This window comes from Balaenoptera borealis (assembly GCF_965194805.1).
Source record: "Balaenoptera borealis genome assembly, chromosome: 2".
In the NCBI taxonomy this organism is placed as follows: Eukaryota; Metazoa; Chordata; class Mammalia; order Artiodactyla; family Balaenopteridae; genus Balaenoptera; species Balaenoptera borealis.
Genome location: NC_138867.1, coordinates 59,803,220 through 59,825,212, shown reverse-complemented (window position 1 = coordinate 59,825,212; position 21,993 = coordinate 59,803,220). Strand labels below are relative to the sequence as shown.

Below are 21,993 nucleotides of genomic sequence, written 5' to 3'. Positions count from 1 at the left end.
GGCCACACTTCGAGATCTTTGCTCCAGTGAGAAACAGGGGGAGATACAGGCCAAATTCCAACATGGGCCTTTTCCTGCCTTTATGCAAATCTCTCAACATGCAAATGATTAAATAATTAAACCATTCTGGTGTTTCAATAAGCCATTTGTATTTTCTTCCCTGTCCAGTCAGCTCCCATTCTTTTGTTGGAGGCTGCAGGAAAGGGTTAGCAAAATCCCTCCGGAGGGTGAACAATTAGACTGGGAAGGGCTATAATTACTCATTTTCGTTTTAAAATAAATAAAGCAGTGGATGCTACGGAGTGAATGCCATCCCCCGCTTCCTCACTGAGGGGACTGGCTTCTTTCTTCCCCGTCACCAGGGCCCTTGTTCCTCACGCCAGCACAGGTGTCAGTCACCTCAGTTCCCTCTTAGACTCGACTACATAATTATGAGCTACCACATGTGGCTTCTGAGACACAACTTTAATTATCCAAACTCAGAGCACACAACAGACTCTGAATTGACTGAACAAAAGCCTATTAGAAGGCGATCCCCTGTGGTCACATTGTAATTATTGTCAGGGGCGATGGCGGCTGTGGAATTATCTCGGCAATACCTCCCTAACCTTCTATGTCAGAGTCATGTGAATGATGATTTCTGCCATAATCTCATTTCCTTTAATGGTGTGACAGTGAAAATAAAGGAGGGGCTGCCTGGCTTGGGCTCGAAACTCAATTCAAAAGGCCACCGCAGATGTGCAAACACAGCATATCCAGCCATTACTGCCCTGAGAGCATCTGTCTTTACATCAGGCGAGCCTGGAGCTGGGAACCGAGGGGCTTTGCTGGTCACAGAGTAGCCACCCAGGCACTCAGCAAGAGCAGCAGAAGGCCCCTGTGAAGGGAAATAAACAGGAACCACCCAGCAATGTGGTTCAGTGTGTCTTTTCCAAAGATGTTCACAGAAGCTTAAAGAGGTACTCCACGGCAGTGGAAGGTCTTGAAATACAGAACGTTAATGTGATGCTCATGAGCCTTCTTTGCTCTTACTAAGGACTCTTTGTCCCCAGGAGATGCTCATATTTTATCCTTGGGACTCCATGAGCAGTACATGTCGCAACTCAGCACGTATCTTTCACTTCTTAAAAATGTGAAGTCGACTGGTCAGGTTCTGTTCAGAAATCCCAGGTCAGCTTAATCACACAGCTTTTAACGTAACGTATAAAGAAAAGGCATTAAGTTCAAAACCTACTACTGTTTTAATTGCTTATTTAACAAAACTGGGTCAATGGCTTTCTCTGCATGTTATTGGCAGGGCAGATAGAGTGATTTAATCAGAGCATGGACTCCTACATTACAAACATAGGAGAATTCTGATTTGTCATCACAGAACTTAAAGACAAATTATATCATCATATTATCACAAATTTTTTTTCTTTCCTGCACTTCCACCTTTTTCCTTAGAACTATCATGTTTTTGGTAGATGTGCTTAAACAAACCTCACAGCCCCCATGAGAAGCCAGCTTCTCCTCATGATTTGTCTGTGATCACTTCCAAATTAGCAAACCGAGGCATCCAAGACCCATATGTTGAGGACCCAGTGTGTGAATCTTGTTTATTTTCCCTTCCTGACCTGCACATGCCATATAAGCTATCCAAACTCAACTCCTCAAAATGTTCATGACTTTCTACCTGGCCATGTCTGTTCACTCTGTTCTCTCAGGCTGGAATGTCCTCCCTCATTTCCTATGCCATCCCTGCTTAAGACATCCTATCCATCCTCCTGGACAATCTCAAGTACTACTTACTTCTGCTTACATTCCCAGGACTTGCCATTTGCACCTAAACCTAAACAGTGCTTTCTTTTAGCAGGCTCGCCTCTGATGGTCCTTACCTCATTCTACCATGCGTCATGATCATTTGTGTGCTCGCCCCTCTCTGCCTCTTTCCAGAATGTAATCTCCTTAAGGGCAGTGATCAGGAATCATTCATCTATGAACTCACGTATTCATTCATTCAACCATCTACCCGTTCAACAGTTATTTGTCTATTATTGATTCAATAACACTATTGAGCATCTACCAGACACTGAGGGATGTTTTAGGTATTGAGGATCTAAAGATAAGAGAGATTAAATAAGACACAGTTCTCTCCATCCCTATCATCAGGGAACTTTGAGTCTAATAGAGAAACATCCTGTGTATCAGTGTTCCCATAGGAGTGGCCCTCAGAGCACACCTAGAACAGAGCCAAATACATGGCATGTACTCAAACTATATTGGTTGAATTTTTTTGTTTTCTACTGAAGTATAGTTGATTTACAATGCTGTGTTAGTTTCAGGTGCACTGTAAAGTGGTTCAGTTGTACATTATATATGTATGTATACATTCTTTTTCAGATTCTTTTCCCCTATAGGTTATTACAAGATATTGAATATAGTTCCCTGTGCTATACAGTAGGTCCTTGTTTTTTTATCTATTTTATATATAGTAGTGTGTATCTGTTAATCCCAAATTCCTAATTTATCCCTCTCCCCCTTCCCCTTTGGTAACCATAAGTTTATTTTCTATGTCTGTGAGTCTGTTTCTGTTCTGTAAATAAGTTCTTCGGATCATTTTTTTAGATGCCACATATAAGTGTTATCAAGTGCTATTTGTCTTTCTCTTTCTGACTTCAGTTTGTATGATAATCTCTAGGTCCATCCATGTTGCTGCAAATGGCAACATTTCATTCTTTTTTGTGCCTGAGTAATATTCCATTGTATATATGTACCACATCTTTATCCATTCATCTGTTGATGGACACTTAGGTTGCTTCCATGTCTTGGCTATTGCAAAAGTGCTGCTATAAACATTCGGGTGCATGTATCTTTTCTAATTAGAGTTTCATCTTTTTATATTGGTTGAATTTACAGTCAGTAGTAAACTGAGTAAGCCCAATTCCCCCTGAATTCACCTTAGAGTAATAATAGCTTTACCTAAGGGCGCAAAGATGTGTTATCTATGACGATTCCTAAACTATACATCTTTAGAGATATATAGCTCCCTTTCAATAATTCAGAAAGGAAAGGACTGATTTTCCTCATGCATAAAGACTTCAGAGATACTTTCTGAAAGCATATGAGTTAGCACAGACTAGGGGGATGGGGGTGGCAAGAAGGAGAGAGGGGAAGGTGCAATAGTTTCTCCTTGAACACTTGGGTTCTTTCCCTCTTTCAGCTGGCAGTTGAGTGTCTGTTAGTTCCAGGTGATGCAACATGGAAAGTGTCATAGAGCTTTGTCCTCTAATGTGAACACTAACTACTGCCGTAAAATCCGAGAAGGCTTCTTGAAGAAAGTCGCCTTGATCTGACTTGAATGATGCAAGTTCACGTGCATGTCCCTACTGGGAAGCTGAGTCATCCTCATTTCTATCCATCTTCTCTCCAAAATAGTTTTGTTTTTTTTTTTAAATTAAGATCAAAAGGTGCTTTGATATTTCATTTTTTACACAATTCTTCCTGCTGAGATTTTTTTAAAAGTCAATGCAAAATCTGCGGTTTAACTAATAGTAAAGTGTCAGTGTTGATTTTTTAGTTTGGACACGTGCACCGTGGTTATGTAAGCGGAAATTAGGTGAGGGGATACAGGAACTCTCTGTACTATCTTTGCAACTTTTCGGTAAATCTAAAATTATTCCAAAATAAAAATATATTTAAACAACTGATGAAAGAAAAATTGATACTCTAAGGCAAGTCAAGGAAAATTTGAACATAAACATTTTTCTCTGCCCTTTGGCTTCCTCTCTCCTCTCTACTGTGCATTGTGTATCTGCATTATGCATAGACCAAACCCCCCTCCCCTGCCCCCGCTCAAACCTGCTCAACCATAAAGAGCAATATTCTCCTAGCATCAACAAGATAACTCCTTAGGAGATAACCTTTCTGCTTAATCTTGTATGGGACCATGATGACCCAAGTTTTGTATGTGTAAACCTCGATTGTGTAAACTGTCAATAATATGTCATTTAATGTACATATGACGTACATTTAATGTCTGTCTCAAAATCTTAAATAACTGTGCTTTGACCTCTAACAAGCAGAACAGTTCTCGGAGCTATCTGAGAGGCTATTCTGGGTTATAATCTTCAATTTGGCTCCAATAAAATTTTCCATTTCTTTCTTAGATCTACTGATTAATTTTTTTGTCGACACAGTAAACAAACAAACACACCTTCCCTAAAGCAGTCACTAATAAACAGGAATATCATTTGGAAGCAGAAGCAAAATGCTCACCCTTGCCTGTCTCCATCTCTGTTTACGCTCTCATACATCCTCTTCTCAAGCTGACACAAAGATGCAAATCATGGATCCGCTCACCCCCATCTGTAACCTCTTGAGCTCTTGAACTCTGCATGCAATTATAGGTCAAAGTCTTCTTGACTGGATTGGACGAGGTGGACCAAGTGACATTTTGCCTTGAGGCGCTAATGGTGACATAGGCTATCCCTGGGGTTCTGACCATGGCTCCGTCATTAGCCAGCTACCATTGTTTTGTAAATCTAATGAATGGTTCCATAGGAAATAACAGAGTAAAGGCTTATTAAAGGTGAAGGCTTCATCCATTAAAATGCTCTTTGTCCTTAATGAAGGTCACTGGAAGACTGATAGTAGGAGGAAATCTTGCTTTATGCTCACCCATACGTCTTAATCACCCCATCGAGCAAGTCGTCAGACTGGATTTGCGTTTGCTTTTATTCTTTAAAAACTGTTGGCAAGGGGATTACTGAAACAACATTGATACGTTTTGCTGTTAGAGAACTGTGCGTGACATACAGCATTCTCCAATCTAACTAAAATCTAATCTAACTAAAACTTTGAGATTTCCAATGTCCAATATAGTAACCACTAGTCACATGTGGTTACTGATCATTTAAAATGTGGCTGGGATGAATTGAGATGGGCTGTAAGTATAAAATGTACACACAAGATTTCAAAAACTTTGTACAAAAATATGTCTTGGAAAAATTTTATATTAATGACATGTTGAAATGGTGATTTTTTTTGTAAGTAATGTACTTTTTGGAGCAGTTTTAGGTTTACAGGAAATTTGAGAGGAAACTACAGAGTTCCCATTAATCCCCTCACCCCCTGACCCCGACATAGTTTCCCCTACTATTACCATCTTGCCTTAGTGCAGTACATTTCTTACAATTGATGAGCCAGTATTGATACATTGTTATCAACTAAAGTCCACAGTTTACATTAGGATTCACTCTTTGAGTTTGATATTCTATCGGTTTTGGCAAATGTGTAATGACGTGTATCCACTGGTCATACAGAACAGTTAAACTATTCTAAAAATCCTCTGTTCTCCATCTATTCATCCCTCCCTCCTCCCGAGTCTGTGATCCTCTTGCTGTATCCATAGTTTTGCCTTTTGCAGAATGTCATATAGTTGGAATCATATAGGACACAGCCTTTCAAATTGGCTTCATTCACTTGGCAATATGCATTTAAGGTTCCTCCATGGTTTTCTTTTTTGTGGCCTGATAGCTCATTTCTTTTTATCACTAAATAATATTCCACTGTATGGATGTACCACAGTTTGTATATCCATACCTATTGAAGAGTATCTTAGTTGCTTCCAAGTTTAGCAGTTAGGAACAAAGATGCTGTAAACATTCATATGCAAGTTTTTGTGTAGACATACGTTTTCAACTCATTTGGGTAAATACTGAAGAGCACAGTTACTGGATTGTATGGTATGAAAATGTTTATTTTGTAAGAAACTGCCCAACTGCCTTCCAAAGTGGCTGTACTATTTTGCATTCCCACCAGCAATGAATGAGAGTTTTGCATCCTCACCAGCACTGGTGTTGTCAATGTTTGGGATTTTAGACATTTTAATAAGTATGTAGCAGTATCTCACTGTTATAATTTGTAGCGCCCTGATGACATATAATGTGGAGTATCTTTTCATTTGCTGATCTGCCATCTGTATGTCTTCTTTGGTGATATTTTATTTTTACTTTTATTTTAATTTGTAATTTTGAGTTGAATAAAATGTTTTATTAAATTTTATTTCACTTTTTTCTTTTTCCTTTTTTATGTGGCCAGCAGAAAATTTGAAATTGCATATGCAGCTCAAATTACATTCCTATCAGATAGCGCTGCCTTAGAGGATCAAAACAATATGTTCAGTGACTACCTGAGCATACCTTCTGTTCAAATATACAGTATATATACATTTGTTTAATTGAAATATAGTTGTACAATATTATGTTAGTTTCAGGTGTACTACATAGTAACTTCATATTTGCATACATTACAAAATGATCATGATAAGTCTGGTAACCATCTGTCCCCACACAAAGTTATGACAATATTATTGACTATATTACTTATGCTGTATATTACATCCCTGAGGCTTATTTTATAACCAGAAGTTTGTACCTCTTAATCCCCTTCACCTAATTTACCCCACACCAACCCCTCTGGCAACCACCCATTTGTTCCATGTATCTACGAGTCTGTTTTCATTTTGGTTTTTTTTGTTTTTTAGATTCCACATATAAGTGAAATCAAACAGTGACTGTCTTTCTCTGTCTGACTTATTTCACTTAGCATAATACCCTCTAGACCCATCCACGTTGTCACAAATGGCAAGATCTCTTTTTCTTTTTCTTTTTGGCTGAATAATAATCCATTATATATAACCATCTTCTTTATTCATTCACCTATCGATGGACACTAAGGCTGCTTCCATGTCTTGGCTATAGCAAATAATGCTGCAGTGAACATAGGGGTGCACATATATATTTTCTAATTAGTGTTTTTGTTTTCAAAAAGCATATTCCACTTCAATACCCAGAAGTGGAATTGCTGGATCATATGGTAGTTCTATTTTTAATTTGGGGGGAACCTCCATACTGTTTTCCCTAGTGGCTGCACCAATTTACATTCCCACCAACCGTGCACCAGGGTTTCCTTTTCTCCACATCCTTACCAACACTTGTTATTTATTGTCTATTTGATGATAGCCATTCTGACAGGTGTGAGGTGGTATCTCATTGTGGTTTTGATTTGCATTTCCCTGATGATTAGTGATGGTGAGGATCTTTTTTTGTGTCTGTTGGCTACCTGTATGTCTTCTTTGGAAAACTGTCTATTCAGGGCCTCTGCCCATTTTTAAAATCTAGTTGTTTGTTTTTTTGAGGTTGAGTTGTATGAGTTCTTCATATATTTTGGATATTAACCTGTTACTGGATATATTATTTGCAAATATCTTCTCCCATTCAGTAGGCTGCCTTTTTGTTTGGTTGATGGTTTCCTTCACTGTGCAAAAGCTTTTTAGTTTGATGTAATCCCATCTGTTTGCTTTTGCTTTTGTTTCCCTTGCCTGAGGAGACAGATCCAGAAAGAGATTGCTAAGACTGACGTCAAAGAGTATACTGCCTACGTTTTCCTCTGGGATTTTTATGGTTTCAGGTCTTACATTTAAGTCTTTAATCCATTTGGAGTTTATTTTTGTACATGGTATGAGAATGTAGTCTAGTTTGATGGAGCTAGAGTTAAACCCAGGCAGTGTCACTGTATAGTCAGAGGGAGGTAGCCTCAAGCAATTTGAAAACTGACTCGGTATGGGTGGAGATACCACGCTCAGTCTGCGGGGAAAGTGCAGAAAGGGTAAAACTGGCTGTCGTGTCTCCTTCCAACAAGAGCACTGGTACCTAGAAACAAAAGGCCATGTTCCAGCCTTTTCATTTACTAGTCAATTCTGGGAAGACGGTCAGATGAACACTAAGTTATTTTCATGTAGGTAACAATCTGTCCCGTACATCCAGATGTTGTTGGCATGCCCTGGTGAGACCCCTGAATATGGCAGCCCCATGCTCTGTGGTGAGAACAGGTGGAGCCTCCACCCATGCTTGAGCACAAAGTGCCAATCAGCCAGGTCAACCAGGTGCGCTCAGACCCTCATCAACCATCCGGACAGGGGAGCGCCATGCCATTGTTCTTTAGGGAACATTATGACTTTCCTTTCCTTGCAGCCGTAGGTTGATGCTTCCACAGTACCTGACACCTTGGAGGAACATTGGGGAAAAGCCAATGATCACAGACACATGGCATTACAGAAATGTTCCCCCTTTTCTTATTTTAAGGAGTTATAGGCAAAAGGAGTTTCTACTTCAGCCACCTGCCGTAAGAAGACATTAACACAGTGGTTGGTTCGATCGTCTAAACTGTAAAAATGGTTTCTGCTTGCTCTTAGGCTATAGTGTGAAATGGTCTCCTAGATGATTCTGGGCCTCCAAGAACTTGGCTTGTCATTCTCAACAGCATCTTCTGAAAATCTCTTTCTCCAGTTAGCAATTAAATTTTATACTGTGCATCTTTTGTGAGATATTTTCTTTTCACAGTTGAAGCTTACTAATTGTGGAACACACACAAAAAATCTTGTTTGTCATAAGATCTGAAATAAGAAGGCAAGGCAGATGTCCCGAACTTTTAAAAATGTGCTTGTAAGCGGCATTTACACAATATTGTTTTCCCGTCTTACCTAACGTTTCAATGTGTGTTTTCTGAAGAGTGTATATTTCTAGGTCTCATGGGAGTAAAGGTGAGTTTGGGGAATACATAACACAAAGCACTACATCTGACTTGTCTGGGACAGTCAATTCTTTCACGAAGCGTTGCTAGATATAGATGTTTGCATGTCTCTGATTTGAGACTTGTCTAATTTTAAATTGTAAGCCCTTTGGGCATCAACCATGATTAATTGTATGTTTCGAAGAGTGCTTAGTGCATGGTTGGTGCTCAGTAAATGTTAAATAATTGAAAATGTTAACAATAATTACGTTTGTAAGCACATTGAACAGGACTGTTCCGAAATATGTTTCAGTGGAGAGCCCAGTGTGTTGTTGGCAGGCAAACAACATGGAATGATAATAACACCAAATGGTCCTCTTGTTTTTTCCAGAAAGAAAACGGGGAATATAGTGGCACTCGAACTGATTTTAAGGTCTATAGTAGGCAGAATAATGGCTTCTCAAAATGTCCATGCCATAATCCCTGGAACCTGTAAATAAGTTACATGGCAAAGGAGAATCTCCAGGTTTACTAAGACCACTGTCTAGTAGGGAGCGTAGACAGTATTTTGTCCAGTAAAATGTAAATTTTTTCTTTTTCAAAATTCCCTTTACTGCTGTTCTAATAGCTTTAATAATATTTAATAATATTTTTTAAAGAAAGAAAGCAAAGAAGAAACTATTTTTATAAACAAACATGTAAACAAGTGATTTTTTCATACAGATACATGTTTTTCAAGGGCTATGTGATCACATACAGTTCTGAGACTTTTTTTTCCCCCAGATCCTCAATTTCTGACTGTACTTTTTCCTAAAATTAATCTGGTCTGAGACTAACATGCCTATGTTCCCAAAAGCCTTTCTCTGGTTTTTAAAGAAGAAAGGCAATGATATCCTTGGGAATGACTGCATTTCAAGATTCTAAGAGACACAATTTTTTTTCACATTTTAATATCTCTGAAATTAGGGTGCATCTTACAATGATGGTAGGTCATAGCTTGACAGTATTTTTTCTTTCTTAGCCGCAAGTAATACAACACAGCATATAAATATGATGAGTAATAGCTTGCAATCAATGCACATATTCATATTCTATAATATATGATATTTAAACTGAAAATAGAAATTTTAGATGTCAACTTGAAAATGTGTGGGGATACATAGTTTTTCAAAATTCCGCAACAATGTGAGCAAAAAACATTTGTAGACCACGGATGCAGACCATTTTCTGCTGAAGTTCAGTGTTTTCATCACAGAACAGAGAGGATTGCTTAAACTAGTCAAGGAAGGGGCTGGCATTGGAGGGTCCTAGTGTAAGAATCGAGCTCTCAGGAATTCAAGCCCAGAGTGCTCGGCATAGGCTGGTCTCAGGAACCCGAAAACTCATTTTCTTAGACTTTGCACCATTTCTTATGGGCCATGTAGTTTCTCCTCTCTGATTTTCTCTCATGTCTGCCCCCGCTTTTCTGCTTCTCTTAGCAGAAAAGCTTTTTCTGTCTACCTATCAGGGCTCAGATAATGGCCTCAGACCTGAATCTACACAACCTTTCAGCTCAGCAACCCACAGCTCACTGGCTCAATTGCTCACAGGTCCCAAACCAAGGAGAGGGTTCTGATTTGTACAACTCACATAAGACGTCCACTCCTGATCCAAACAACTGTGACTTGGAATACAAACATCACTGGGGGCAGAAGGGGTAGTGGGTGGTGGCAGTCCCCAAGGATGGGGGCTGTGAATAAGCAGGCAGCCACAAACATGTCTACTAGAGTCAGCAATAATAATAACGAACACTTAACAGAGCTCTTACAGTTGCCAGGCACCCTGCTAATCGCTTCAAATACATGAACTCACTTAATCCTCAGGGCAATGCTAGGAGGTGGGTTTTGTTATCCACATTTTACAGATGAGGAAACTGAGGCGCAGAGAGCTTAAGGAAATTGCCCAAGGTCACAAGTTTGGTAAGTGGCAGAGCCTGGCTTCAAACTCTTTGAACTAAACTGCCTCAGCAATTTTCTCTCTTTGTATCTGGACTTGCTTGCGGCGCTAAGCATGGACTATTCTGTACCAGGAAGTAGTAACTTACAGGGAAATGGTAGCAACTGACATATATCGCATAACAAAAAACCACTGGATATCTTGGGAATTAGGAGGCAAGGAAAGAGGACCTACAGCATTTTTAATACGTACTTCATTTCAGGCAGTTTGTATACATTGTGATACTTTATACACACTATAATCCAAAGAAATAAGTACTAAAATCCCATTTTACTTTTGGAGAAACGGAGTCCAGAGGACTGAGTAACTCGCCCCAGGTTTCACCACCACAAGGGAGCGAAGCCAGAGTCCTGTCCCAGGCCTGACACCTGGGCCTGTGGCGTTTTCTCTGCCTCCTGTCAGGTTACTGTCAGAGCAAACCAGGTGACGTACAAGGTAGAGAGTAAATCAGGCAATCATACAACAAACCAAAACAAGAATCAACTTTCTCAAAGCAAAGTCATTGTTCAAAATTCACTTACAGATATGTATTTGATTAATCTGATGAAGCATATTGGCTATTTCCTTTTGCCTGTACAAGCATTAATCTAGCTGTCCCCTAACTCTCTGTTGCTGTTATTGAAGTTTCGACTGAAACAAGGAAAAAGCCCTGGCCAATTCTTCACCTAAGATACAACTGCATGATAAAGTTGATTTTTGCTCTGCCCTTCCTTGTAGCTAATTCTTTGCTTGTTGACTTAAGATGAATTTCCAAGGTTTCACAGTATAAGAAGAATTTTAACTCTTCTAAGGCACACTGCAAAGGCAGGGACAAATTTTTAGAAAGTCGATTGGTTAAAACTGGTATGCTCTAGGAGGTTGGCAAATGACAGGTAGAGCCTGTTAGGCTCTTCTCAGCACCAAGAAACCATCTTGTCAGAGTCGGTCCGGTAGTGACAGCAGAAATAACATGTCACCCTTGAGTGGAAGAGCACAAACCATTTGAGTTCAGGGCATGCAAAGCATTTCTTAAGTTTTCCTTACCTGCTGGGTTTTTTATTTGTTCAATCTTGCATTCACCCAACTCAACTGCTCAACTGCCATTAAGAAGGAGCTGTCTCACCAATAAAGGCAGGCTGGGGATTTGGACACTGGGTTTCAATGTAAAATCAGAAAGTGACTGGGCCCATTTGTTAGAAAGAGCCAAAGGAGAGGCAGCTCCTGACCAGCTGGGTTTTCTCTGAATCAACAGCCTTAATGGAACCACCTGAAAGCAGGGAGGCAGTTGATGTATACCCGGGCTTACTGTGTGCCGGACACCACGCGAGGGTCTTTATCTATGTCATCCCAGCAAGTGACCCCCTCGCAGCAACCTTTTAAGGGAGGCCTTATTAAACCACGTGTTCCTGATGAGGAAACAGAGGCTGAGAAGGTAAATGAACTGCTGGGGGTGACACAGCTAGAAGTGACCTAGCAAGGAGTCAAATCCAGGCCTGAACAACTCCCCAGACCACATTCCGCCACTTCACCATGAGACTCCCCACAGATACTACCCTAATGGGCTGCACAGAGTAAGAAGCAACAAAGAATCATTAGCTAGGCCTTCCTAGAAGAACCTGCTCATAAGTGTTAAATTGTATTTTGCTAGCTGAGCTGCAGCTCACTTCTTGTCCCCTGCTTCCAGGCCTAGAGTCACAGACCCATCTGGAACCCAGCTGCCAGAGCATTCCTCCCCAAATGCCATTGTCATTTTGTTACTCCCCTACTAAGACCCCATCACCTATATGATAATGTTCTAGAGCCTTCCCCTGCGCAGGAGAGGAAAGAGAGTGAGAAGGCTTGAGAGAGAATCATGGAGAGGACAAGGCTCTGTGGGAGGTCAAGAAGGGTCAGGTCAAAGGTACAGGAGGGCAAATCACCTGACAAAGGAGAAGGGAACTTCCTTCCTCTGAGATACAAGGAAAGATGAGACAACAAATTCCAAGTCGACTCAGAGGCGGAGGGTTCTTAAAAGGGAATCTCAGACAAGAGATAATCTGCAAGGAAACCTTTTAAAAAGATCCTCCACAGACATAGATCTTTGGGCGTCTGCCAAGAATCATAAAAGGAAATCTGGCTCAAGAGATGAAAGTAACATTGTGTAACAAGGAGAAAACTCGGCCTGCTGGGCTCCTGTGCTGCGAAAACACTCATTCTCAAGTACGGTTCCTGAGGAGTACCCGGGCTACACCACTCAGATCCCCCCGTGAGAGAAGGCCTGTTGTCCCAGCTTCTGGGCATCTGTCAGTGGACAGCCTTCAGCTGGTGGCCCCTTCAGGGAAAGCCTCACTGCAATGAGCCACCTCCATCAAGATCATGCCCCTTCCCGGGAAGCCCCTAACTAGTAGCCTAGTCATTATGGAGTGTGAAGACCTGACCATCTGGCTCACCTCAGGACAACCTGGAAGGCCACCCTAGCTCAAGAGCTCCCCGTGGGGATGGCCAAGGCTCTCACTGGCCCTGCATCACATCTTCCTCCTCTATCCCCACCTGCTGCAGGCTCCTCCCAACCACAGGTGTGGAAGTCAAGGACACCCCTTAATAAATATCCAGCTCGCTACATACAACCTTGGGGCTGCTTCTGCAGCAATCCAACCTGCAACAGAACTGCTATGAGCAAGGAGCCAAGAGCACACTAGAAAACTGGTGTCCCTTTGGCCTTATCCCAAGTCCATTTGGACTATCACAGAGCAGCACAAAATCTCTCACCTTGGGGCTTGGGCAATTGCTTGAGCAGGTCTGTTAATTGGCTGCATTATTACCAAAATAGCTTCCCATGCTACAATGTTCTTATTTCCAAAGAACTCACAGTGATTTCTTCTTATTGGTAAAACTTCTTGAGGTGAGGCAGTTTCATCTTTATTATCCACGTATTCACTCAAATAAAGACTTATTAAACACCTAGCCAGGCACTGTACTAGGGGATGAAAAAGTGAAAAAAAGTCCCAGGCCTTACAGGACTCCCAGGTGGGTAGAGGACAAGGCGTCTGAAACAATGTGAATAGGGCTTCAGTGGAGGCACAACACAATCTTTTTCCAGTCTAAAGGAGGGTGTGATTGGAGTCTCAAGATGGCAGAAAGAGTGGTGGCTAGAACACATGGAGATCATGGCCTTTATCACAGGCAATCAACCATAGTGGAGAACGCTGACCCTGAAGCCAGACTAAGTGGGTTTGAATCCTGCCTTTGTCACATTCTGGTTCTTAGTAGGCAAGTTACTTAACCTCTCTGGGTCTCAGTTTCCTCTTCTGTAAAATGGTGGTTGTATTAGTCAGCTCAGACTGCCATAATGAAATACCACAGACCAGGTGGTTTAGATGGGAGTTTATTTCTCACAATTCTGGAGGCTGAGAACTCCAAGATCAAGGTAGTGGCTGATTTGTTTCCCTGGCAAGAGCACTTTTCCTAGCTTGCAGTTGGCCACCTACCTGCCATGCTCTCACCTGCAACAGAGAGGAAGCAAGCTCTCTGGTGTCTCTTGTTATAAGGACACTAATCCCATCATGAGGACCCCACCCTCCTGACCTCCTGAAACCCATTACTTCCTGAAGGCTCCATCTCCAAATACTAAGACATTGTGGGGTTAGGGGGGCCTCAGGATATGAATTTGGGAGGCACACAAATCAGTCCATAGCAGTGGTACGAAGAATGCTTTCCTCATAGGGTTTGATGAAGATGAAATGAACCAATAAATGTCAGGTGCCTGCACCCGTGATTGCCACGTATTAATTAAGCTCTCTTTGCAGGTGCTAGCTGTTTTTATTATCAGAGTCACAGAAACTGAATCAAAAACTGGAAAATGTCAAATGCATCAAGACTTTCCTCCCTGGAGCTCAGTGCCTTTGGGCACATTTTCTCTCAAAGGAAGAGAGACAATGAGCTTATTCTTAGGAACTAGGAACAGGCCTATTTTCATGCAGATATTGGCTTGGAGAGTCCCTTTGCAATCAATTATTACTAAGGTGAAAATCTCCAACCTCTCTATGTTCTTTGCTTTCATACCTCTCTCTTCTTTCCTTTGTGATCAAATGCCTAACAGTCTCAGAAACATGTCCACTTAGGGGATTACTCCTGTTAAAGAGTGTTTAGCTCTTAATCCCACAGGTCACAAGCAGGTTGAAATATAAGACATCATAGAAAAAGAAGAATTTAGTAGGGTTAAGCTAGAGGTGAGAGGTGAAAAGGGGTGAAATGGAATCCCAAGGAACCCCACCTTGATGAAAATACCAGTTAGAGATGGACAATGGATAATTTTTCAGCCCGACTTTCAGTAGCTCTGGAATTGGGTTCAAAAATAATAGTTTTTATTCGTCCTCGAAGCCTTTTCTTACATCCATAGGGCTTCAAATATATTTTCTACTGGAGACAGGTTGGGTTGTTGGATGAAGTTTTGCATTCGGGAGATGTGGTTAAGAGATTCAGGAGCTCCTTAGTTAAGTAAACAAAAGGAGATCTCAAAACAGTTTAGGCTGAGAGAAATGTGTCCTTCATCTTTTCTGGAATTTTTGTTTTAAGTCTCATTCTTACAGGACTGCTGAATTCACTGACAGTTATTGACAACTTGGTTATTTTGATTGTTGCCATCTCGGTCATTTCCGCTGTCATTATACTGTAAAGTTGACAGCCCAAATCCTTAGATCCCCGGCTGGCCCTTTAGATCTTGCAACTTATTTCCTGCTTGGTCCACCTCCTTGGAAGAATGGAGAAAAACTGTTATAATTAGAATGAAGGATGATGGAAAAATTTGAACATACACTGTCAAGGGTGAGGGGGAAACAGATGCCCTCATTCATTTCTTTAAAATAACAGCTTTATTGAGATATAATTCACATAAGATTCATTCTTTTACAGGGTACAGTTAAGTGGATTTTAATATATTGTGCAACTAACACCACTATCTAAATTCAGAACATTTTCATCAGCCCAACAAGAAACCTTGTACCCATGAGCAGTCACTTCGTATTGTCCCCTCCCCCCAGCCCCTGGCAACCAGCAATCCACTTTCTATCTCTGTGGATTTGCCTATTCTGGACATTTCGCTATAAATGGACTTATATAATATGTGGCCTTTTGGTTACCTGCTTCTTTTACTTAACATAATATTTTCAAGCTCTCATACATTCTTGATAAGGTGCAAATTAGTTCAGTATTTGGGTAAAAATGTGTCACTATCAACCAAAATTTTAAATGCATATACTCTGATTCAGAAATTTTATGTCCAAGAATTAATCCCTCAGAAACGTTCCCACATAAAGGCAGCTGTGCAAAGACATTGGTTGAAGCATTAACAAAGGTTAAGAAAAAAAATAATCTAAAGTCTATCAGTTAGGGATCTGGCTGAATACATTACAGTCCAGTTCTACAGTGGAGTGATGTGCAGACATTCACAGAATGAGTAGGTCCTATATGGAATTGTGTGGAATGATCTCCAGAAGCTATTGATAAGTGAACATAAGGGAGCATGAGGGAACATAGCAAGACAGAGAACAGTGTGTAAAGTCAACTTTCACCTGTGTAAAAAAAAGTGTGCACATATATTTATGTGTGTGTATGTATGTATATGCGTGTATGTATATATATGTATGTGTGTGTGTATATATATACACACATACAGGGAGAGCAAGAGAGAGAGGATGGGGAGGGAGGAGGGAGGGAAAAGACAAAGAAGGAGGCTCAGGAGGACGAGGAGGAAAATATCGCTCGTAGGATGTCTAAAAATGAAAAACAGTGGTTGTCTCCAGGGAAGGGACATGGGAAAGGGGGTCTAGAGGACAGGGAGGGGAACAGAGGGAGACTTACTCCTTATTGTATACCTTTTAGTGTTGTTTGACTTTTATTTATATCTTTAAAAATTAAAATGGACATGATGTCGATAGAGTTTATGAAGTCACTCTGTGGGCATATTAGGACTTGAGCCTCTGCCCTCAGGGTTCTGTGGTCAGTCCCAGCTGGGACCGACACCCCAGGGGGAGAGGACCAGTTTTAGTGAAGCAGAAAGATCAATGATTTGAAGCTCAGCGATTTCTATTCTAATCTTCCCAGAGGCCTGGTGTCACCTGCACAGCACTTTCACCTGCCATGCAAAGCAGACACATGCCCTTTGATGTCAAAGACTGCCTGGGAGGAGAACTTCAGAGCTGCTCCATGAATCCCCCATTCCCACTCCCCACATCGTCTCTCTCCCTAATGCTCCTGACCTCGTCGTGCCTTGGGGGAGCGGTTCTGAGTCTGTATTTACACGACTGAACTTTGAAGGGGGATGTCAGCATTGGGTCTGCGATGCAGGCCATTATCTTAATCCTCCTTTGACCTTTGGTGGAAGCACTGCCATTTCCTGTCCTATTTCCTCAGCCTCTCCGTCATCTACTGAAACACTGACCCCAAGCGGGAGAGAAGATATAGTCAAGTTCTCTGCCTCAACACTGTTGCTTCCTGCAAAGTCAAAATCACTTCCAAGTTTGACTCCAGTCAGAGCTCATTGCCTCCCACTAGTGGTGGAATGAAAGTCAAAGAAAGTGAAAGACAGATTGTGTAACTTTTATTTTTAGAAGGGGTGTTTAATTATGGAAGGCATGAGTCATATTTCAATACTGTTTATAATGGCTTTATTTATTTAGTTAGTTAGTTATATCCAATAAGAAGTGAGAAATCCTGTATCCTTAGCCAAAATCTGATATAATTCCTCCCCAGCTGTACAAAAGTCTCTCTGTTGCTAGCTAGAATAAAAATGTCAATGCATGTCATGTATTAAAATTCCCCTGTATTTACCTGACACCTTTTAAGATATCTCTCCAAATTGCCTCAGTAACCTCTCACATCAAAGACTGGTGAGAATATGTGGAGTTTTCCTTCCTGTTTGAGTAATGCCTATTCAGAAGGGTAGTAATTAAAAGCAAATCATAATTTTTAAACCTTAAGGGAAGCTATTGCATGTAGTGTTGCTGGAAACAGTCAGTTATTGGAATGTTAGCTAACACCTACATAAACTGCAATTAGTAATGAAACGCCAGCTCCAGCAAGCTTTAAAACAAAACCTCCCCTAAAAAAAAAAGCATCATGTAAGTAACAGTCGCATTCACATATGTGTATGAAATGTCATCCTCTCTCTGAACGGTGCAGCTCTCTGTGTTGCCAGTACTCCGGCGCTCTGACTGCTCACATGCAGGCCCCAGAAAGATGGGCGCCTTGCCCCTGCAGCAGCGGTGCACCCCACGTGTGCCAAACTGGATGCAGCCTTCGATCTGCAATGCCAGCGGCAGCTTAGCCTGGAGAGATCAACAGAGGACTTTTTCAGTGCCTCTGCATTCCTCAGCAATACACTTGACCTTGAAAGCTACATGGCATGAAAGGAAACCCACTAAAGCTAGCTTCGTGGGTGTCTTTCGATTAATATCCTGTTCAGAGATCCCACCCACGAAACATCAAATCCTTCTTTCCTTTCCAACTGCCACTGCCCTAGAGAGTGGTGGTCTTATTTCCGGCCACACATTGTAGTCACTTGGAAGGGGTCAGGGGGTTAGGGGAGCAGAGGTTAAAACATACCCCATGCCAGAAACTCTAAATTAATTAGTCTGTGTTGTGCCTTGGAATTAGTATTTTTTAATACCTCCCTAGGTGATTCTGAAGTACTGCCAGGGTCTGGAAACCGCTGGAGCCCAGCACAGACCTTTCTCATTTTCTTACTTGGATTATGGCAAAGGCCTCCTCAAAGCCATCAGGCTTTTGCACCTGAGTTGTCTTACTTTGTTACAGTAGCTGATTTATTTCTTTTATTAACTCATGTTTCCTAAGGCACAATGAGAAAATAAAGATGGGCATGATGAAAAAAATAACAACTATGATCATAAATAACATTCAATATTTTGTTGTCTTTTTCCCCAGATTTTTCTTGTGTACATGTATATAAAATATATATTTACAAAAATGAGCTCCTGCTATGATAGTTCTCCATAATCTTCAATTCTTCTTTAGTGATCTATTGTGGGCAAATTTCACTGACAGTGAATATAGAACCATATCTTTTCCCTTGGTCACATGGCACAGGTCTGGGCAATTGAATTTTTTACCAATCCTTTATTTTAAGGTGGAACATTTACATTGTTTCCTTGCGGGGTTTTTTTGGTCACTGTTTGTGTTAGGTTTTGTTTTGTTTTTACTATTATAAGCGACATTGGAATGAATCATTTGGAACAAAGATTTTTGTGAATGAATCTATTTACTTAAGATGTGTTTCTAAAAGTAAATTTGCTGAGTCAGTGTATCCATTCATTGTAACACATATTGCAAATTGCTCTTCCAAACCACCTGAAAGCCACTAGTACTTTAAAGTGCCTGTTTCTCTAGTCCTTTGACTAACACTGGGCACTACCTTCTTAAAAAAACTTTGGTCAATCTGATAAATGAAAAAGGGCATCAAATATGTTTTGGTTGCTAGTGCACTTGAATATTTTTTATCTGTTTTATTGGACATTTGAATTTCTTCTCTTGCCCATTTTCTAGGAGGTGTTCTTTGTCTTACTTATTGTGTAAGAGCCATTTGTATATTCAGGCTATTAAGGCTATTAAATTCTCCTGAGCTTGTCCTTTTTAACTTTTTTAAAGTTCTTTTTTTTTTTAACTTTTGTCCTTTTAATAGTGATTTGGTGGTATACAACTTTTAAATCTTTACCTATTCAAATCTTTTTCTGTATGGTTTTAACTTTTCCATGTCATACACTGACAAAGCTTTCCCCCAAGTTAAAATTATATAAATATTTACCTGTGTCTTTTTCTAGTACTTTCATGGTTTTGTTTTTTAAATAATGAAATCTTTGTGACTAACTTCGAAAGCACAAATCAGATCATTCCACTTTCCTCCTTAAATCCTTCCCTGCCTCACCATTGCCTATAGGATTAAGTTCAAGTTCCTTCATGCCCCTCACATTACCTGGTCACCCTTTAACTTCCATGCCCTTTCCATACTTGTTCATAGGGTTCCTTTTTTCTAGAATATACTCTAGGAGTCCCCTTCTCCCTCTATAGATAGGCGACCAAGACTGTTTTGATCATCCCAGCACCCAACACAACCTCAGGAAGAAAACAGACGTTCATTAACTATTTGTTGAAAGAATGAAAAAAATGTTACCTTCCCTGGGAAGACTCTTCCCACGCCCCTGGGTAGAATCTGTTATTCTATTGTGTTCCTAAAACATGCCTTTCTGGACACTGTTCCATTATATCACACCATATTTTGTCATTATATTGTATTATAAGTCACCAGACCCACATCTATCTATCGATCCGGTCCAGCTCACATCTTATCCCTTGCTCCTCAACAGGAGTGGGACATGCAGTAGGTACTCAATATATGCTGTTGGAATTCAGATAAATGGCTTCTGATGAGATCTCCCTGCTGGAAGTTCTGCCTTTGGTGTGCCCAGATGTGTCCTTGTATTTAGAGGTAAAGACCCTGACAGTCTCTAAAAAGACAAACTAAGTTATTAGGTGACAATATATGCTCCCAGATAAAAGCTATAGGGGGGTCAAAATAGTGCACCGTGAAAACAGTGCCTCAGAATAATGGCGAAGCATGGTAGTAATGCCTTCGGGCACCCCCTCTTGAACACTATCCATTCATGCCAGTAAGGATCAGAGCATCATTGCTGGCCCCAGAGCCCTTCCCTAAGTGGATTCAAAACAAAAGAAAACAAAAAACTCTGCAATGGGTGAGGAATGGTAAGGTAACCATCTAAATTTTCTTTAAGAATGTTGTACCTGAAGAATTAATACATTTCAACAGATGATGAGAGCTGTTACTCATACTGTTCCCCTTGGCTGCCTTTAACTTAGAAGTTTAATATGGTTATTTACTGTCCTTCTACATAAAATGCGTTTTAATTTTAACAGCTTTATTAGATGCCTCCCTTTCATTACAAGCCACCACAAATCCTTTAGACAGTTAGCAGAGTCCTCAATATAAATAATAATAAAAACACTTTCCTCTGCCTCAGTTTCCCCTGCACCGAGGGCTCCATGCGTGAACCACAAAAATGGAGGCTTTTTACCAAGAAATAGCACTGAAGACCTTTAAGAAAGTTACCTTACAAACTGGTTCCACTTTGTAGCTTGGGACAAGAATTGGGATTTTCTCTGGATGACATCTATGATCATAATCTCTGACAGTAAACTGACCTTGGGCATGTCATTTTACCACTGCAAGGTTCAGTTTTCTTATCTGCAAAGCAGCAATGCGGGTGGGTCTATGTGATCTCAAGGTTCTTTCCTAACCCGGAGCTGTATCTAATCATCTTTTCTAGGAAGATAGGAACAAAGAGACCACCCGGCAGAGAAGAGACAGCCCTCTCGCCTTCTGTCTGGCTCCGTAACCCTACCTTCTGGCAGTCATCCCGCTACAGATAAGGGGTAGGGGAGTAAATTCCCAGCCCAGCCACACAAACACATGAGGACCGCTGAGGGCACCTGCATCGTGCCAACCACAGGGCTTCCCTCGACAAAGGAGCCCGGCTCTAAGCCAGCTAAGTGTCTGCTAACTGGATAGACACTGTGCTGGGCCACTTTTTAACGACACTCTGCTTTCACTCTATGCCTTAGAGGCTACTAGCAATGGGATAATTTGGTGCTTCTACAAAGGAAAGCCTTTTTTCCTTTTCTTTTCAACTGTATCTTGGGTTTTAATTGCCAGATATGGGGCTTTAAAGCAGAATTGTTTTGGAGCTGGGAGCCCGTTGACACTTACTCAAAGGGACTGGGGTCCCAGGCTGGACCCTACCAAAAACAATTTTCTATTCCTAAGGGACATCGCATACCCTCCAGCCTTCACCAGTTCCTCGTGCCCCTAAGTCCACCGAAGAGACAAAAAAGAGTGAGCTGGCAGGACTGGGACCGCCTCTCCTGGCTTCCCCTGGCAAAGCCTAGACCTGCACCAGGGAAAGGCTGTGGAGGAGCGGACGGGCTGTGGAGGAACGAGTGGAGCGGCCTCTCTCTCCTCCACACCTGGCCGAGCCATAAATCCCAGGGGAGGGAGAGTGGAGGTAAGCATTCCAGTGACTGCTCAGCTCACCTTGCAGCTTCCGGATGAGTCATGATACATGGCACAGACCTCACATCCTACATTCCGAGGCTTTCACAGAGCTCCAGGGACCAGCTTACCCTAGCAGGCTGTACTCGGGACAAAGGACGGAGCCCAACCGGTGCCCAAGCAGACATAAGACACAATAGGGCAGCAGTTAGCCTCATGGGTAAAGGTACCGGCTGCAGCCCTACACTGCCTGGTTTTGTAGCCTGGTTATGTGAACGTGGGTGAATTGCTTAACTTCTCCCAGTCACAGTTTCCTCATCAGAAAAACACAGCTGCTCTGTGACAATTAAATGAGTAAATACAGAGTGTGGAATACAGTCCTGGCACAGAATAAACCCTCTAAAAGTTAG

At 41.3% G+C, this 21,993-nt stretch overlaps 1 long non-coding RNA gene across 1 annotated transcript; it reads right to left on the bottom strand.

The window, feature by feature from the left end:
* Positions 1-6,004: 6,004 nt before the first annotated feature.
* Positions 6,005-21,720, bottom strand: LOC309623799. The gene is made up of 2 exons (XR_014241654.1): positions 21,626-21,720; positions 6,005-15,256 (listed from the first exon to the last, which is right to left on the bottom strand). It is a non-coding gene; the product is annotated as an uncharacterized lncRNA (long non-coding RNA).
* Between the last annotated feature and the right edge of the window lie 273 nt (positions 21,721-21,993).